Source organism: Anomaloglossus baeobatrachus, chromosome 4 (assembly GCF_048569485.1).
Source record: "Anomaloglossus baeobatrachus isolate aAnoBae1 chromosome 4, aAnoBae1.hap1, whole genome shotgun sequence".
Classification (NCBI taxonomy): domain Eukaryota; kingdom Metazoa; phylum Chordata; class Amphibia; order Anura; family Aromobatidae; genus Anomaloglossus; species Anomaloglossus baeobatrachus.
This window is the reverse complement of record NC_134356.1, coordinates 388,810,306-388,826,313: the sequence shown is the minus strand read 5'-3', so window position 1 is coordinate 388,826,313 and position 16,008 is coordinate 388,810,306. Positions and strand designations below refer to the sequence as shown.

Genomic DNA, 16,008 nt, shown 5'->3' with positions numbered 1-16,008 from the left:
CAGCCAAAACGATTTCCAATGAATTATGTCTTTATTTAAAAGAATGTACAATTTAAAGGAAACCTGTGGGGTCCCTTATGAAGGGGCTTTGACTACTCGGAAAGATTCGGCCCTCTTTCCATGTTATCATGTCCCTGTTGGCATAATAACATGATTTCCATGAGTCAGTGTCACTGCCAACTCCTGGAAATCTCACGCATGTGCGTAGCTTACTTCAGCAGCGTCACTGCATCTCAGAATGATCGGAAGTGCAGAAGCTGTTGTTCCAATCATGTGCAGTGCACCTCTCTGAAGCCAGGAAGTGTACACCTGGCTTCTAAGGCGTCCTGATGCTGCTAGAATAAACTGCACGCATGCGTGAAATTTACAGGAGCTGTGGTGATGCCATCTTGTGGAAATCATGTTATCAAGACCATAGGGGCATAATAACACGGAAAGAGGGCCCACTAGTATGGGAAACTAACGCCCCTTCAACTAGTCAAAAGCCCTAATTAGCATAGGAACAGCACATTTTATAAATGCTTTTTTAAACATTAAGTTTAGTAGCTGGTTAAGCAGGGAATTTTGATATACACATGCGAATGCATAAGGGACCTGGAAGATTCCCTTCATGGCCTTTGTATGGCCTTATTGCATATGTCCTCATCTGATCTCAGTAATACACTGATGACTAAATGGGTAACAGTGACCTGACAAGAATCTGCATAACTAATGATATGCTAAATATAGAAAAGGTTTGTGAACTCACCACTTACTATTGGACTATTAGTAATTATTTTATAAAGTGGATACCTTGTCTTCCTTTCTATGTTTTTTGCATATGCTAAATAGTTGCAAGTCAAATTTATGTATGAGATAGCCAAGATGATTGTCAATAAAATTAAGGCAATCTCACGTTCAAAGCTGTAGTGGATTGTGAGATATGGAGCCTGAAAGTCAAAAGTTCAAAACATTGTTCAAGTTTTGCTCATCAGTGTATGCCCATGACCAAACTTTCTATATGCAAAATGAAATGTAATATAATTTGACATTTTGTGATCTGACATGTCCACTTTTATGATGGCATTGAGATGACTACTGTCCAAATGGCTGTCAAGTCTGGAGGACATACACATTTATTCCAGGCAGTTTGTGCATGATAAAATGACAATTACTGTATCATTGGAGATAGATGAACTATAGTATCTCAATGAGATTCCAAAATTAAAATTGTATATGACTTTCTGAAAAAAAAAAAAAAAAATAGTTTTACATGCTATACTACATTTCTTCTGTACTTTTCATGTTCGCTAAATTATATTGATATTTCATATTATCAATTTATATTGTGCCTTCTGACTTCCATATAAAATTTATATCTATTTCTGATAAGCATTCACAAGTGTCAGGTCAATAGTTGAGCTTTCTCCTGACATTCTTGAAAATCTCTTTTTGTCTCTTTGGCTAGCAGCTAAATGCCCTAGATTACGGCTCATGTTCTGCTAAGTGTCTCCGAGCTACAGAGAGGCAAGGACGGCAGTACATAATATCGCACATAACCATAGGTGGTGATCTTGCCTAACAGACTTCTGGACACAAGGTTGCTTATTTGAAAATCAAGTATTTCTCAGTGCTTCTTCATAGTGTGAAAGGACGTAAAACTGTCATATATGAACTGCGAGCAATTACAATTCATGCATAGAAGATAGGTGCTGTCCCTATGAATGTTGTTTAGTGAAGAGCAATTCTAGACAAATGCACTTTGCAATGTGTTACTATATTACAATTAATATAGTCAAGGTCTCATTTTTTGTTTATATTTTATTGACATCTTTTCATGTAAAAAAAATGCTAAAATATTGCAGTTTTAAAACCGTATGCGGAACTTCATGATAAAATGATACTTCTTTAGAGATCTTTTAAAAGGAACATGACAGCTGATACATGTTGCCTGATTTCATAATGGCCGTCTTAAATTCAAATTTAAAGAGTTACTATACCTAAAATTACACTGGATTATTTCCACTAATTTTTAAGGAAGAGACGTGTTGGGTTTTGTAAATATATTGGGGAGGAAAGGTTTTACACTATTATTATTATTTATTATTATAGCGCCATTTACTCCATGGCGCTTTACAAGTGACACTATGCGATAGTAAAAGCGGTGAAAAGAAATAAAAGTAAGCCAAAGGGCGGTATAAAATAGAAATACTCTTCCATTATCAAACAGCATGAATAATTTGAAGGTTATCTTTATTGTTTGGAATTGGAGCAAAAATAGTCTGAAAGGTTACATTGAGTAAAGCTTGAAGGAAATCTGTCATTAGAAAATTGTCTATTCTTTAAATCAAAGTCCTATTCTTTAAATATTGGAAATAAGAGAATCCTTAACTCGCATTATGCCAATGGGCACATTTTCCATTAGGGAGCCATATTAGTCATATATAACTGGAAGTCAAGGAAGGATAAAATACACTGATGAGCAAAAGGGTGATAAAGTTTTGCACTTTAGACTTTCAGGTTCCATATTTTCCCATCCACTACAGCTTTGAATATGAGACTACCTTCATTTTATAGATATTCATCTTGAAAATCATCTTGGCTACCTCATACATAAATTTGACTTGCAACTATTTAGCGTATGAATAGTTATGCAGGTTCTTGTTATATCACTACATTTTTACTGTTTTGCTTCTAAAATTTAAATTTGATCATTTTGTAACTCCACCTTTGGCTTTGAACACTGCCTGATTCCTTCAGGCATGATCAGATTCAAGCTTGTCTTGTCCGAAATCTGATGTCAGGTCTCTTCTACATGTTATCAATGTTGGTGAATACTGATCGACTCACTTGGGTATGTGTACAGCTTTTTCTTCAACTCTACACATGTGCTTGATTGTGTTGAGGTCTGGGTATTGTGGAGGCCAATGCAACATCTCTATTTCATTGTCATTGAACCATTTATTCACAATGAAGAGATGAAAGGTCGCACTCCAAAGGTCGAATAAAATATTTATCTTTTTATTCCACGATCACATCAGGGGTACAGGTAGTGAGGGAGGATGAGGGTGTGCCACGTCGGACGACGGCAGCCGTTTCGCAAGTAACCTTGCTTCTACGGGTCCAGTGCATGCAAAGGTGCTGCATCCACCCTTAAATAACAGGTGAATTGGGTGCAGCACCCTGCGTGAATGAAGTGCAAATTAAAAACATATACCAGCTGCACATATATCAAATTCACATAGAAACTTATTACATATCAATTCCAAAATGGATTATAAATAATCGTAACATACATGGGTATAGTTAGAGTAAAAAATTAATTAAATATAGTGTTCATTATAGTTTAACCAAAGAGATCTCAAAAAACACTATAAAAAACAGGCTTATAGGAAAAAACCAGCATTATAGGAACACTGACAAATCATTTTTGTCATTCAGGCCAAGGGGACCGAGAGCATTTAAGTCTATAATCAATCTTGATTCCTTTCTAAGTAAAGAACGGTGCATATCACCTCCAGTGGGACAGGGATTAATTTTTATTACGCCTGCAAATTTTAAAAGGCGTGGATTACCACCATGATGTTCCTGCATATGGGCAATTAAACGTGGAGAACCTATCCCGGAGGTTATAGACTTAAAATGCTCCCTAAATCGAACATATAAAGGCCGAATTGTTTTACCTATATAATATTTTTGACAGGGGCAAAAAATAACATATACCAGATAATTAGACTTACATGTGATAAGATCTTTTATTTTGAATAGCTCAGTACCGATTTTTAAAGTGTCTCCTGTACAATGATATTCACAAAAGGGGCAGCCGCCGCACCTATGGTTTCCTTTGATTTTATTTCGGTCTAACCACGTACCTAGTTTGGGTGTAGTAATACGATTATTTATCAGAACATCTCCTATGTTTTTGCATCGCCTATATGAAATCAAAGGACCCTCGTTTGTCATTTCACAGAGATCCTTGTCTTTATTAATTAAATGCCAAGGATCTCTGTGAAATGACAAACGAGGGTCCTTTGATTTCATATAGGCGATGCAAAAACATAGGAGATGTTCTGATAAATAATCGTATTACTACACCCAAACTAGGTACGTGGTTAGACCGAAATAAAATCAAAGGAAACCATAGGTGCGGCGGCTGCCCCTTTTGTGAATATCATTGTACAGGAGACACTTTAAAAATCGGTACTGAGCTATTCAAAATAAAAGATCTTATCACATGTAAGTCTAATTATCTGGACAAGGATCTCTGTGAAATGACAAACGAGGGTCCTTTGATTTCATATAGGCGATGCAAAAACATAGGAGATGTTCTGATAAATAATCGTATTACTACACCCAAACTAGGTACGTGGTTAGACCGAAATAAAATCAAAGGAAACCATAGGTGCGGCGGCTGCCCCTTTTGTGAATATCATTGTACAGGAGACACTTTAAAAATCGGTACTGAGCTATTCAAAATAAAAGATCTTATCACATGTAAGTCTAATTATCTGATGGCATTTAATTAATAAAGACAAGGATCTCTGTGAAATGACAAACGAGGGTCCTTTGATTTCAGGAGACACTTTAAAAATCGGTACTGAGCTATTCAAAATAAAAGATCTTATCACATGTAAGTCTAATTATCTGGTATATGTTATTTTTTGCCCCTGTCAAAAATATTATATAGGTAAAACAATTCGGCCTTTATATGTTCGATTTAGGGAGCATTTTAAGTCTATAACCTCCGGGATAGGTTCTCCACGTTTAATTGCCCATATGCAGGAACATCATGGTGGTAATCCACGCCTTTTAAAATTTGCAGGCGTAATAAAAATTAATCCCTGTCCCACTGGAGGTGATATGCACCGTTCTTTACTTAGAAAGGAATCAAGATTGATTATAGACTTAAATGCTCTCGGTCCCCTTGGCCTGAATGACAAAAATGATTTGTCAGTGTTCCTATAATGCTGGTTTTTTCCTATAAGCCTGTTTTTTATAGTGTTTTTTGAGATCTCTTTGGTTAAACTATAATGAACACTATATTTAATTAATTTTTTACTCTAACTATACCCATGTATGTTACGATTATTTATAATCCATTTTGGAATTGATATGTAATAAGTTTCTATGTGAATTTGATATATGTGCAGCTGGTATATGTTTTTAATTTGCACTTCATTCACGCAGGGTGCTGCACCCAATTCACCTGTTATTTAAGGGTGGATGCAGCACCTTTGCATGCACTGGACCCGTAGAAGCAAGGTTACTTGCGAAACGGCTGCCGTCGTCCGACGTGGCACACCCTCATCCTCCCTCACTACCTGTACCCCTGATGTGATCGTGGAATAAAAAGATAAATATTTTATTCGATCTTTGGAGTGCGACCTTTCATCTCTTCATTGTGGATCTTGTATCGCCTTTGCTTTGGGACACGCACCCAGGTCTCCACCTGCCTGAAAGCACAGCTTTGTCAGCCATACAGGGATCAGCGGTGCCCGGTATCCTCCACTCAGCTTTATGGAACCATTTATTCGCCAATCTTGACGAATGCTTCAGGTCATTGTCCTGCTGGAAGACTATGTTGTGCTTTTCATACCTATAGTACTCGAGTCTACAAAGTAACTCATCTTGTAGAATACTCACACATAGCTCAGCATTTATACCACCATTGGTCCTAGTCAAGTATCCAATGCCTTTGTTTGTGAAACAACCCCATATCATCAGACTTCCTCCACTGAACTTGACAGTTCCTTCAATTACTCAATCCGTTAGCCTTATTTTTCCTTGTTTCTATCACACCTGTTTGTACCTTTTAGAGTCTTGTTTATTAACTTTCATCTCATTGCTCCAAATCATCTGTTTTAATCTACTACTGTCCACATTGGTATTTTTTGGCAAACTTGAGCTGACATCACTTATGATGATATTGAAGTAGAGGCATTTCCACCTTTTTTCGGGCCGCCATTCCAGACTTTTGTAACGTGTGTTGCATGATGCTCACATGGACGTCTATGGTTTCACTATTGGGAACCATATGAGCCACCCAAACCTCCATGTTTGTCACGTTACAACTGATGGGCCTTATGGTGAGCTGACTTATTGACTCTGATATTTTGCCAGGACGTCCACCTTTTAGTTTTCGAAAGGATGGATGGACTTCATTTCATACTTTTTCAACTTTCATGGCACTCACATAATGAGCATTCTTAATAATGTAAACACATTATCGATCACCTGATGAGCAATTAAAATGATCATTCATTGGGTAAAATAATGTTCTATGCAAAGCAAAGGACCCTGGTTCTTGGAAGACCATTGTGTTATGTAAACAGGATCTGCACTGTGGAGAACTATGGCAGGTTATGTGCGCTGATCCATCTATTGCAGATCATTCAGGGTTCATCGTTTAGTGCATTCTGTCTACATAAACATTCTATGAAAGGAGCTCTGAAAAGTAAATATTCAGTGATTGACAGTCATTTAATGCTGCTGGTTGGCTCATTTAAACAGACCCTTAACACTAGAAGTCCCAGAAATTTCGAGCTCCCCCCTGAAGTCCCGAAAGAGGGCCAAATGACCCTTAGTCCAAACTGACAACTGACAACTCTGATGGCTCCAATTAGCATCCTTTCATTTGTAAATGTGGCCATTGCCTGAGGAATCTGCAGGGGGCAATTGTGTTGATCCACCTCAACAAAGGATGTTAGCTAAATTCCTTCAGGTCATTTGACCCGTCTCTGGGTTCCAAAGGTAGAAATGTTAAATGACCCCTCTCTGGGACTTCTAGTGTTAAACACCAAAATAACTATATTGTATAGTAAAAGTGGTAGAGCAAGTGCTAAATGTGACACTGATTTAGTGATTAAGGAGTTAACTATCAATTCTCATTATAGAAAACGTCAATGGAAAATGCTGTTGAACACCAATGTAAGATATCATGTGGACTCCGTGATACTGGCATTTCAGGCTGGTTTCTCATAAGAATAATATAGATGTATTTTTCCTGCCATTTTATGATTACAAATACTGACCCAACCAGGTGTTGGGTTGGGATTTCCACCTATAATTTGGGAGTTTAATTTAGTAAAATTGAAGATTCTAATTAAATGGGTCTTTTAGGTATAACAAGTGATCGTTTATTACATTTGTTAGGTGAGGACTGTTGTAATGGTGGGGCCTGAACATTGGGTTTCCCACCAATCACCAGAACAGTGGTCAAGTAGCTCATGTCCTACTGTTTACAACAACTAGGAGTTAGGGTCCCGTTACACATAGTGACGTACCAGCGATCCCACCAGCAATCCGACCTGACAGGGATCGCGGAAATGTCGCTACATGGTCGTTGTTGAGCTGTCAATCAGGCAGATCTCCACAGTGACCAGCGACCAGCCATCAGCAACCCGTGTAACGACGGATCCCTGCACACTCAGAACCGGCGCTCGTTAGTCTCCCGCAGTCAATCACACTGATGCGTGCTGCACAGTAGGAGACCAACGAGTAAAAAAATGGTCCTGATCATTTTGTCACAATCAGCGATCTCGCAGCAGGGGTCAGCTTGCTGCTGCTTGTCACACACAGCAATATCGCTGGTGAGGTCGCTGGTACGTCACAAAAACCTGTGACATTTCAGTAATCTCACTAGCGATCTCGCTATGTGTAACGGGGATTTGGATGCAGAACAGGTCAGCTTTCTAGCTATCTAGAGTGTCTGATAAGCGCTATTTGCTTGAGATACTTGCGAGGAGATCCATCAGCCCTATTCACATTGGAGTCACAATTTGCAGCAGTAACATCCAGCTTGTTTGGTGTTCAATAATAAAATTTTAGCTCTTAATGATGGTTGAGCATCAGTAGATTTATTTGAAGCAGTTTACATTATTCATGTTAAAACTCTTGAAAAGCTTGTTCACAGCAGGACAACTACTTCTTCAATTTTATGGGTTGCATTGTTGTGAGAGGTGTATTGCAGTCATGTTTATGATCTATTCGATTGAAGCTGGAAAAAGCTTTAAAGAAAAGGTATGGAAAGTTACAATAAAATGAACCTCTGTCTGCGGCGCACAGACTGCTGGTGATAAGGAGCCTTTCTACATAAGTATAGTCTTTTAATGCTTAATTGTGAATCTACTTCAATGGGACCTAAGGTGTCGCTGGATTATCTGAAGTGTATGTGAGCACACCTGTTATATAGAATGACCCTAAAGTTTTTAAGATCTTCAAATGAAATAATTGGATATATAACACCAGTGGCGTAACTAGAGTTGGATGGGCCCCGGTGCAAAGTTTAGACCTGGGCCCCCCCCCTCCACATACACAGACACTTGGGGTAAGGCATACCTCCCAACTTTTAAAGAAGGAAAAGAAGGACAAAGTTTGTGGCGCGCGTAGCGCGCCGCGGCAAATTTTTTGGCCACGCCCCCTAACCACACCCATTTCACAGTCACGCCCATATCCACTCCCCATCCACACCCATTCAGCATGGACACGCAGGCAGCCGGCGGGCCTCCAGCATGGACACGCAGGCAGCCGGCGGGCCTCCAGCATGGACACGCAGGGAGCCACAGTGAGGCGGCCGGTCGCCCACACAGTGAGGTGGCCGGTCGCCTTCACAGACAGGCGGCAGGGGGGCGCCCGCACAGACAGGCGGCAGGGAGGCGCCCGCACAGACAGGCGGCAGGGGGGCGCCCGCACAGACAGGCGGCCGGGGGGCGCCCACACAGACAGGCGGCCGGGGGGCGCCCGCACAGACAGGCGGCCGGGGGGCGCCCGCACAGAAAGGCGGCCGGCCGACCGCACAGACAGGCGGCCGGCCGACCGCACAGAGAGGCTCCGGCCGGGGGTGAGGGGGGGGGAGGGAGGGAAATCAGCGCTGGGGAGATTTTACTGTACCAGCAGCAGCACAGGCAGCGCTCCTCTCTGTTATGCCACGTCTACTGGGATGGTAGGAGGGAAAAGCAGGGAGGCGGAGAGAGAGTGGGTGGGCGGAGCCCGGGAGCCGGCCGTCCCGATCGTGGCAACGGGACAAACAACGTAAAGCGTGAAAGTCCCGCTGTATCCGGGACGGTTGGGAGGTATGGGGTAAGGGATAATGACACTGACACTCGGGGTACAGGATAATGACGCTGACACTTGGCTCTCACCCACAGCACCCTGAAATCCCTCTATCAGCACCCAGCTTTCCTATGTTCTGATATTTATCTTGTCCTCAGCACCCAGCTTTCCCATATCAGAGCATGAGAAAGCTGGGTGCTGAGAGATGTATATCAGAACATGGGAAAGCTGGGTGCTGAGAGATGTATATCAGAACATGGGAAAGCTGGGTGCTGAGAGATGTATAGCAGAGCATGGGAAAGTTGGCTGCTGAGGGAAAGAGCCTTTTTCCCTCAGCACAAAACATTTCCATCCCATACTTGTATCTTTGTCCCCCCTGTATAAAGTTCTCAAAATACTATAACAGCCCCCACATAGCCTTCCAAATAATTGTATAAAGGGTCTCACATAACCCTTCATATATTAGAATGCAGATACATAGCCCTCCATATATTATAATGCACCCCCATAATCCTCCATGTATAAAGTAGCCCTTCAATTATAATGCATTTCCCATAGTTCTCCATGTATTAAAATTCACCCCATAGTTCTCCATATATTATACTGCACCAGCACAAAGTCCTCCATGTTTTATAATGCACTTCCATAGTCCATGTATAAGGTAGCCTCCATAGTCCTCTATATATTATAATGCAGCCCCCATAGTCCTATATGTATTATAATCCAGCCCCATCAATTTTCATATTGTATTATGCAGCCCCATACTCCTCCATGTATAATGTACCCCTAGTCCATGTATAAGGTGTCCTTCATGTTTTTTATGCAGTCCCATAGACCTCCATGTGTCATGCAGCCAGCCACCCCAGGGCCTCCATGTGTCATGCAGCCAGGCCCCTCTAGGGCCTCCATGTGTCATGCAGCCAGGCCCTCAGGCCTCCATGTCATGCAGCCAGGACCCTCCAGGCATCCATGTGTAATGCAGCCAGGCCCCTCCAGGCCTCCATGTGTCATGCAGCCAGGCCCCTCCAGGCCTCCATGTGTCATGCAGCCAGGCCCCTCCAGGCCTCCATGTGTCATGCAGCCAGGCCCCTCCAGGCCTCCATGTGTCATGCAGCCAGGCCCCTCCAGGCCTCCATGTGTCATGCAGCCAGCCACCCCAGGGCCTCCATGTGTCATGCAGCCAGGCCCCTCCAGGCCTCCATGTGTCATGCAGCCAGGCCACCCCAGGCCCTCCATGTGTCATGCAGCCAGGCCCCCAGGCCTCCATGTCATGCAGCCAGGACCCTCCAGGCCTCCATGTCATGCAGCCAGGACCCTCCAGGCCTCCATGTCATGCAGCCAGGACCCTCCAGGCCTCCATGTCATGCAGCCAGGACCCTCCAGGCCTCCATGTCATGCAGCCAGGCCCCTCCAGGCCTCCATGTGTCATGAAGCAAGGCCCCTCCAGGCTTCCATGTGTCATGCAGCCAGGCCCCTCCAGGCCTCCATGTGTCATGCAGCAAGGCCCCTCCAGGCCTCCATGTGTCATGCAGCAAGGCCCCTCCAGGCCTCCATGTGTCATGCAGCAAGGCCCCTCCAGGCCTCCATGTGTCATGCAGCAAGGCCCCTCCAGGCCTCCATGTGTCATGCAGCAAGGCCCCTCCAGGCCTCCATGTGTCATGGAGCCAGCAAAATAAAAAAACAAGTACCTCTCTTCTCCTTTTGACCCCTGCAACCACGGTAGTTATGACCCTGCCCCCATATGTCACACACACTGCTCCCCATACAGCCTGCACCCCCCATAGCACACACACTACACCCCCATATGTCACACACCCTGCCCCACATATCTCACCCTGCCTGTACCCCAACTTACCCCTCTCAAACACTCTGCACCCCTTCACATCCTTCTGTCACAGTCTGCAGCCCTCATATGCCACTCACCCTGCACTCCCCTCCCCCTCGTGCCCCCTCTTTTCTCATTACCAGTCATCATGTGTCCATGTCTCCTTCAGGAATCCGTATCTTCTGATGCTTTCTGCCCGGCATCCTGTGTCTCCTCCCACAGTCACATGGGCATGACATCATCGCAGGTCCTGGAAGGATGGATTTCGTCTGCTGTGCAGGAGCGCTTCTGCTCTGCCGCAGCTCAGAAACGCCTGGTGGGTCTCTCCAGGTCAGGGGGCCCCTCTGCCCCCTGCTGACACCGGGCCCCCTGACTCACAGGCCGGCCCCCTGGCGGTCGCGTAGTCGGCCACTACACAGCGCATCTCCTCTGTTACAGAGAGGAGCCGGCTGTGCAGAGCGGCTGCCGGGCCCCTAAAACCCTGCGGGCCCGGTCGCAGTGGCGACCGCTGCGACCGCGGTCGTTACGCCCCTGTATAACACGCTGAAATATATTCTAAGCTACAATTAAAACAAATTGCTAGCCTGTTCAGCATGCATAATATATGTAGTGTTTTAATCATTTCTTTTTTGCTATTTTTTTTATGTATTGTAAAACGAGTGAACTATATTAAAAGGGAGATTTTTTTGCACATATAACATTTGACGTTTTTTTCAACATTTGCTCAGAAGTTACATTGTCACCTCGCTTTACTAGCTTCTTCCAACCTTGGAAAGCAACTTAGAGATTTCCTTCCACACTCTAAAAACATGAAATAAAAGCTAAGCCATTACAAGAATTAAATCCCCCCCCCCAAAAAAAATAAAATTATGAATTATTCACAGAACAAAAGGGCAACAGTATTTACCTGCCCAGGCCACAGAATCTAATGCACTAACAGGATGCAGCAAAACCCAGATGGAGGCAACAGGTACAAAACACTGATGTAGCAACCACTCACAAGCTACTAATCCATGGAGGGGGTGATTGCTTAGTATTAAAATTGCACACATTAGACTTGTATAGGGCGCCGTTCACACATGTAGGTGCACAGTGTCTGGCTTACAGCCTATTAGTGACGTCCATACTATTAGATTAGGCGGGCTATATAAGTGCACCACACAGGAACGGAGACCCCAGTTTACAAGGCCTGGCTGCATCCTGTATAAAGATATGATAAGTGCAAAAAAAAAATATATATATGAGGTATTAGTTAATATTTTAGTCAAAATACGGATGCTCGCAACCCAAATGTTAAGGGTCCTCATGTCTTACAAGTCCCTATACTGATATAAAAGCTAAGAACCAAAAAGAAAAATTAAATTCCCCCCGCAAAAATTCAAGAATTATTCATAGCAACAAAAGGGCAACAGTATTTATCTGCCCAGGCCCCACACAGCCAGACACTCTGAACCTTCATGTGTGAACGGTGCCCTATTCAAGCCATTTGTGTGCAATTTTAATACTAATCAATCACCACCTCCATGAATTGGTAGGTTGTGAGTGGTTGCTCCATCAGTGTATTGCCCCTGTGTTGCCTCCATCTTTATTAAGGGATTTTGCAGCATCCTGTTACTGCATTACATTTTGTGGCCTGGGCAGATAAATACTGTTGCCATTTTGTTGATGTGAATAATCTAAAAAAACATACAGATTAGCTCATTGCCTTCCTATGAAATTGACCAAAGTATGTGTGTATCTGAATTGTCCAATTTTCCACAATGACTCTTTGGCTTCCAATGAAATTGGCCCAAGTTTGTGTGTATGTGTTTATCTGAATTGTCCAATTTTTCACAATGACTGTTGCGAATGATTACAATTTCTGTATAGTGCTATGTAATACGTTGGCAGAAATGTTTTTAAAAATGAAATCCTTTGGCGTACGAATGTCGTCTACCAAATGCCATCCTTCTTGCTGAATTTCTTTATGTTGAGTCTTAAGGCTGCTTTACACCAGACAATCTATCGTGCGATAGATCGTCAGGGTCACGGTTTTTGTGACGCACATCCGGCATCGCTGGCGATGCCGGCCTGTGTGACACCTCCTAGCGACGCAGTATCGCTCACAAATCGTGAGTCGTGTACTGCTCGCTAGGTTCCATAATATTGTTTAATTTAGTTGTTCATCGTTCCCGGGGTAGCACACGCCGCTCCGTGTGACACCACGGGAACGATGAACAGCAGCTCACCTCCGTTACGCGGCCGCCGCCGGCTATGTGAGGGAAGGAGGTGGGCGGGATGTTTACATCCCGCTCATCTCCGCCCCTCCGCTTCCATTGGCTGGCGGCCGTGTGACGTCGCTGTGACGCCGAACATCCCTCCCACTCCAGGAAGTGGACGTTTGCCGCCCACAGCGATGTCGCACGAGAGGTAAGTATGTGTGACGGGGGTTACAGACTTTGTGCGCCATGGGCAAATCGCTGCCCGTGGCACACAAACGACGGGGGCGGGTACGATCGATTGTGAAATTGCACAATCGGTCGTACCGTGTAAAGCCCCCTTTACACTCTGGGTTCTCACATTGTTAGTCGTGGGGCCTCTGGAGACCTTGTGGTGGCCTTCTCAATGTCAGACCAGATAAAACAGAGTGCACAATGGATTTAGCAAAAATATCCTTATAAAATGATCTTAGTCCACAGGATGGACTCTAACCCCATTAACACTATTTATAGGTTTCTTTTAATGATAATCTGATTAAACATTTTAGGCAACTCACTATTCAAATAAACGACAACTTGGCTTTTCAGGTGTAGAAATTTCAAAGCAGTGGAAAAATGGATTGAGCTTTGTTTCTACGGAACTAATTAGTTCTGGAAATCAATTGTAGTCCTAGATCAATCGTAGTCCAATTCAACCTGCTCACATGAATCTCTGACATATAGAACAATATGATGACCACACATAAAAAAGGCACAATGGTTTGTTTTTTTGTTTATATGTATATATGTTTTTCATACAAAGTATATTTCACACTTTAATTTCCACTAATAATGATTTCTATAGCACAAAAACATATCCTGGGTTTATAAAAAAAATGCAACTTTCAATTGCATTTCTCTTTTTTTTACAAATTTCAGAAATGTCCCCTGGCTTACAGCTTGATTGACTGTGTCTCTATAGTGTTCTTGGAAAGGCCATAACTGTGATGAGCTGAATGACTGGTGTGTGCTTTGTCTTGATGATTTTATCTTACAAAGTGAATGGCTGTGAGGCACCTGCCAAAAACACTGTGGCATCCCCAGAGGTGAATAAATGTCAGTGTAATTGGTTTATTTATGTATAGCTTTACTTAAGAAGCTGAAGCCATAGTATTATATACGTGTGAAATGCCTTGTCTCATCTAGGTGAAGAGTCTCCTCCAGCTATTAGTCCGGTTTGGAGTGGGAAGAGATAAAGTGGGATGGGTTGCTATATGCAGTGCCATCTGCGTTGTGAATGTTACATTTCAGCTTTTGGAATAAAAGTTATTTTCATACTCAGATGGGGGACTAGTATAGGGGTGAAACATAACCCATAGTGACAAGGTGAAAAATTGATACATAATGCAATAATAAGAATATTTATTATATTTTACATTGGAAATATAGGCTACATGTACAATTATCTAGAATCTTGAGAAATCTTCTTTTGCTTCAACACTTGGAAAAAAGTCTGTAAAACACAGTGAGAGATCACACATGAATCCTCTGCTATAAGGCCCAGTCACACTAAACAACTTACCAGCGATCCCAACAACGATCCAACCTGATAGGGATCGCTGGTAAGTTGCTAGGAGGTTGCTTGTGAGATGTCACACTGCGACGCTCCAGCGATCCCACCAGCAACCAGTGACCAGCCCCCAGCCAGCAGCGACGCACTGAAGCGATGCTGCGCTTTGTAATTAAGGTAAATATCGGGTAACCAACCCGATATTTACCTTGGTTACCAGCGCACACTGCTTAGCGCTGGCTCCCTGCTCTCCTAGCTACAGTACACATGGGGTTAATTACCCGATGTGTACTGCAGCTACATGTGCACAGAGCAGGAGCCGGCACTGACAGCTGAGAGCGGCGGAGGCTGGTAACAAAGGTAAATATTGGGTAACCAAGGTAAGGGCTTCTTGGTTACCCGATGTTTACTGTGGTTACCAGAGTCCGCAGAAGCCGGCTCCTGTTGCCTGCACATTTAGTTGTTGCTCTCTCGCTGTCACACACAGCGATGTGCGCTTCACAGCGGGAGAGCAACAACTAAAAAATGGCCCAGGACATTCAGCAACAACCAACGACCTCACAGCAGGGGCCAGGTTGTTGCTGGATGTCACACACAGCAACATCGCTAGCAACATCGCTGTTACGTCACAAAAGTTCGTTAGCGATGTTGTTTTGTGTGACTGGGCCTTTACTCACTTACCATCCTTATCTTATCAGGAACCACATTTTTTGTGCACTTGACAAAGCCAGGCAAATATTTCCAAAAGTACTTAGTGCATGTTGTTTCAATAATTTTTGCATAAATTAATATTACAAACAAAGCAAATGAAAAGAAACTTGATATGATTTCTTATCAGTGAAATATACTTGTTTCTATGTATGAACCACTTCTTCCTGCTTGTATATGGGAGACACCATAGTGGGAAGTCTATATCCACTAGCTCAGAGACAACTGACAATGAAAGTTAAAGCCTGCAAAGGAGACAACTGGTGAAAAATGCATTATGCATGTCATTTAATTGCCAGAAATGGTGTTATTCCTCATGTACACATGAACTTAAAAGTCATCTGAAATAACAGGTACGCTTTAAGAAATATGACTAGTACGGTTGGGGCAATAGTACAGTAATTCCATCTATATCTAGATCATCTTCTATTTTTGAACCAATGGGGTCAATCTCTTGGTTTTACATGGTCGGTCTGGTACTTAAAATGGTCTTTCTAAATATTTATCTTTATACCCTAACCACTTTTGTAATTTGCTTTGTTATACATTACCCTATACTTGTCCTTTATTATCTGTGCCCTATATAAGTTTTTTTTACTGCACCTCATGTGACATTCTGTGCAATAGCAATCTTAAAGATAACATCAAAGGAGGCTGGGGCTGCACTCACTCCCTGCAACATCTATTCCCCCTCCTGG

General features: G+C 43.0%; 1 protein-coding gene across 1 annotated transcript in view; it reads right to left on the bottom strand.

Annotated features, from left to right (window-relative positions):
* GRM3 (glutamate metabotropic receptor 3) overlaps positions 1 to 16,008 on the bottom strand; it is a 529,015-nt gene that overhangs the window by 22,596 nt on the left and 490,411 nt on the right. The window lies entirely within an intron of this gene.